Genomic DNA, 4,929 nt, shown 5'->3' on the forward strand with positions numbered 1-4,929 from the left:
AAAATGTGTATTCAGTTTTGTTAGGGTGAAATGTTCTGTAGATGTCTGTTAAATCCAAATGCTGAATGGTTAAGTTTAAATCTAAAATTTCTTTGCTAAGCTTCTTGTTGGAGGATCTGTCCAACACTGCCAAAGGAGTATTAAAATCTCCAAGTATGATGGAGCTGGGAGAAATCAAGTTGCTCATGCCTATTAGAGTATCTCTTATAAATTGAGGTGTATTCTGGTTGGTTGCACAAATATTGATAATTGAAATCTCATCATATTGAGTATTACCCTTAACAAAAATAAAGTGACCATCCTTATCCTTCTTTCCCTTTGTTGGTTTAAAGCCTATTGTATCTGTGAATAGAATTGCAACACCTGCTTTTTTCTGCTTTCCATTTGCCTGGAAAATAGATGACCATCCCTTCACCCTGAGTCTATATTTGTCTTTTAAGATAAGATGAGATTTTTGCATCCAGCAGATATCTGGCCTGAGTTTTTGTATCCAGTCAGCCAGGCTGTGCCTCTTTAGAGGGCAATTTAAGCCATTCACCTTGATTGAGAATATTGATAAGCCTGGTATAATTTTGAGTATCAAGTTTTTCAAAACTCCAGTGGACATTTTTAATCCTTTTGCCACTGTGGAAGTTGGAATTTGATCAAAATTTTCTGTGTGAGTTTACTTATGTGGTGGAGGATTACAGGGTCTTTGTGGAGGATAGGTCTGAGAATACCTTGGATGGCTGGTTTAGTTATGGCAAATTTCTTCAACATGTGAATGTCATTAAAGTATTTAATTTCTCCATCATAAATGAAACTCAGTTTAGCTGGCTACAGGAGCCTCAGTTGAAAGTTCTTTTTTGTTATAGGAGATTAAAAGTTGATGACCACCCTTCTAGCCTGAAAGGTTTCAGCAGAGAGATCTGCAGTCATTCTAATATTCTTCCCCTTGTAGGTTATGGTTTTCTTACATCTAGCTGCTCTCAGAACTTTCTCTTTCATTTTAACTTTAGTGAAGTTAATTATGATGTGCCTGGGGGATGTCTTGTTCAGGTTGAGTCATCCTGGGGTTCTGAAACTGTCTGCTATCTTAATTTCAGAATCTCTTGGCATGTCTGGAAAGTTCTCTTTCATAATTTCATGAAGAAGACCCTCTATGTTTTCTGAAACAACTTCATTGCCTTAGGGATTCCTATAAGACGAACATTAGTTTTCTTCATATTATCCCAGAGCTCTCTGAGAGAATGATCCATTTTTGCTCTCCATTTCTCTTCATCCTTGAGAGTTTGGGCACATTCAAAAGCTTTGTCTTCAAAGTCAGAAATCCTTTCTTCTGCCTGCTCCATTCTGTTACCGAAGGATTCCACTGTATTTTTCAGATCTTTGAGGGCTGCAACCTCTTGGATCAGTGTGTCAAAATCTTTGGTCATTTTATCTTTAAATTGTTGAATTCTTGAGACTGCTTTTGAATAATTTGAAATTCTAATTACCTCCTTTCCTCCATTCTGTTAATCTATTTGCTATCCAGATTCTGAACTCGATTTCTGTCATCTCAGCCATCTGTTTATGGATGGGATCTTCAATTGCATCTGGCCCATCCTTCCTTGGGGGAATTGATGTACTCTGGTTACTCAGGTTACCAGAGTTTTTCCACTGATTCTGCCCCATGCTGAATTTGCACTATTTGAAGACCATCCCAAGACCATTCCACCAGTGGCTGCCACTGGAGAAGATGCCAGCTTCCTCTGGTTACCTGGAGAGATAGGGCGTGTCTGTCTGGAAAAGCCTCTGAGGTGTGAGCCTTATTGTTCTAGCTGTTGGGGCTGCTGCTCTTTGCCTCGGGGTACCACTGCTCCAGTGTAGTTCCCTTTCAACTGACTGTCCTCTCACAGTTCTTGGGCAGCCGGGCCTAGGGTGCTGGGAATGCGTGGGTTGATCAGTCCTTGGTGCACCCCATTCAGGGGCCCTGAGTGGTGGCAGATCGCCAGTGGCCACATGGGGAAAGTGCAGCTCAAGCAGTTCTCTGGCTGCAGGGCTGGGACAGGGCGCTTAGTCCCACAGGGGTGGGGAGACACTGCTCTTGGGCCTCCTCTTACTGCGTCTGCAGGCAAGGGGGGAAGGGTGGACTGGGAATTCAAAATGGCATTGAAACTGTAGTTCGATTTTTCTGCCTGGCGAGAGGGTGTTTAGAGTCTCAGTAGGGCCCCTCTAGGGGAGTAGACCCCACTTTCTGTAGCTCTCACACGTGGCGTGAGACAGTAAGTCCTCAGTTCACCGCTCGCCTTTGGGAAACTCACAGGAGCAGATGAAGAGGAAACAAAGAGAAAAACACATCTTTCTTGGGGGAGGGGACAGACGCCCTTCCTTTGGGATGTATTATGTACCTGTAGATTGCTTTCTAGGAGTTGCAACTTGCCTCAGCAGAGGTGTCCTGCAGATATCACTCTTCTCTCTTAGCTGGGCTTCTAGTGTTCAACTTTGTTGGGCATTTTCTGGACTTTATCCTTCCCTCTGGAAGGGAGCTTCTGTTGGATGCTGGTACCTGCTGGCCATCTTGTCCCTCACCCTGAATCTTACAGTCTTAATGGAGAAAACTAGTAAAGCTCACAAATGACTATTACATCAGGGGGAAATTAAAAAATGTTTAAAGCCTGTGATGTTTTATGAATGGAGAAATGGCATTAATTTGGTGACAGGAGACTTCATGGAATAGGAGGCATTTGAAATAGGGATCATTTGGAAAGGTCATATGTAGTATGAGAGTGAACATTCCATGGCAGAGAAATAGGGCAAGACACATTTGGGGAGACAACTCAGTTGGATCACAGCATCTCTGCAATATGAACAGCCATGAATTCTAGGGCAAGGACTCCAGACTTGATTTGCAGGCAGTGGCCTAGGGAGGCTATGACACAGCCAAAGCTTACTTAGATGTAGGAAAATCAATCAAATTGCTTTGTCTATGATGATTTGAGGCACATACCATATGGTGTACTCAATATGTTCGTTGAATAAATTGTAGAAAATATGCCTCCACACATTCAGAAGTGGAAAACAGTGGAAAGGTGGAATGCAAAATAATTTTCCATTCAAGTTCATGTAACAGTAACATTAAGTTTCACAAATTCTTAGGACTTGTGCTATATGGTATTTACACTTGCTGCAGATACCAAAGAGAATGTGGGTGGTTATACAAACTCATAGAAAAAAAATAGTCAAGATAAGTAATTTTCTTGCTATTATTTTGACTATTTAAGTAATCTAGTTGATTACCTATTTTGAGAAGTGGCGAGGACAGCATAGGTTAATGAATATTATGAATGTATGAAATTGCCACTGATAGTAGTAAAATTGTAATGTCCCTCATAGACCGGTAGTGAGTGAAAAAGATATCTTCTCTCAGAGATGGAAAACTTCAGCCTGAATAGGAACCAGTATTCTGAAAGGAAAAAAAAACTATAAACTTCGTAGATTTTGTGCACTTAGGATTTTTCCTGATAACACTTTGGCAATATGTACAGAACATTGTTAAGATTTTATGTTCACTTCAGTGTTTGAGAACCTGGCTCCCAGGCACAAGGCTGTCACTGACATCACAGATATTTGTTTCACTAAGAACAACAAAGACTGATGAAACTGTACATTTCTGCTTTTAGTTTCATCCAGGTAAAGCAGAGGGTATGGCTAATAATTTTCTCGGAGTATTGCAACAAGTGCAGAGAGGACTGGCCATACCGCAGTGGGAAGGTGACAGAAGGTCACTTCAGAAGTGCCTGAATGTGACAGATTCTCTGATAGGAAGGTCAGCATATTCCAAGGAGGAAACAATATGTATCTTGGGGTTACACACTCACTAGGTGGAAGACCTGGTACCAAGGTAAGGTGTTAGGAACCTCATGCAGATGTGAGAGGCTTTCTTTAGTATCCACAATTTCCAGAGACCTGGTAAGACTGCTGGCACATTGAGTAGGGCCTAAGATTCTATAATTGAGAAAAATTAGCTTAATAAGAAATGGTAATAACAGTCAAGGCCATCATGCTTTATCATTCATCATCATCATCATCATAGATTGCTACATGTCTTCTCTCAGCTGATCCTTATAATCAGGTGAGTCAGTGAATGTTATCATCATTCCCATTTTGCAGATGAGAAAACTGAAGCTTTGAAAGATTAAGATATTTCCTAGCAAGTGACCACTGAAAGTCCAAAGTGTATTTCTTAAGAGCAAACCCTTTGTTGTTTCTACAGCATCATACCATCATCTTCTAATTTAAGGAAATTGTACTAGGGGACAGAAAAGCCCACACATATTATTTTCATTTGAAATTGATGACATTTTGATAAGATTTTCCTGCAATTTCAAAGAGTGCCTTGTGGCTAAAATGATGAAAAAGACTAGAATGAAGAAATAGGGCACAGAGAAGTTGGCAGCTGATAGTAGAGCCCTTTGACCTTCTTCCATTTCTGCTAAGATGTTTTCAGCACGTGCTTACCGCAGCAACACACACACTAAAACTGGAATGATACAGAGATTATGATGGCCCCCATGCAAGGATGACACACAAATTCGTGAAGCGTTCCATATTTACAAGAAAAAAAAGATGGTTTTCAGCACATGAGCTAGCACTGCTTCTTTTAAACCTCAGAAAATACTGAGCTCTTTGCTTTACAAAGTGAACTTTCTTTACATGGGGCCAAAAATGGGAAGAGAGAGATGAAGGGCTTACTATGACTCCATGCTGAGAAAATGATCTTGTACATCATGTCTATTAATCGGATACAGAATTGTGATGATGGATTCCTATGTCAACGTGGCTGTGTCATGGGGCCCAGATAGGTCGTCAAACATCACCTGGATGCTTCTGTGAACATGATTTTTACTTGAGATCAATAGATTCATTATCTGTCACTTTTGAGTAAAGCCGATTACCCTCCACAGTGTG

The 4,929-nt window shown here is 40.8% G+C and overlaps 1 non-coding gene across 1 annotated transcript; it reads left to right on the plus strand.

Annotated features, from left to right (window-relative positions):
- The first annotated feature begins 4,471 nt into the window (after positions 1–4,471).
- Positions 4,472–4,575, plus strand: LOC111725510. The gene has a single exon (XR_002773561.1). It is a non-coding gene; the product is annotated as a U6 spliceosomal RNA (small nuclear RNA).
- The last annotated feature ends 354 nt before the right edge of the window (positions 4,576–4,929 follow it).

This window comes from Otolemur garnettii, unplaced genomic scaffold, assembly GCF_000181295.1.
Source record: "Otolemur garnettii isolate 467f Iridium unplaced genomic scaffold, OtoGar3 scaffold00042, whole genome shotgun sequence".
NCBI classification, from domain to species: Eukaryota; Metazoa; Chordata; class Mammalia; order Primates; family Galagidae; genus Otolemur; species Otolemur garnettii.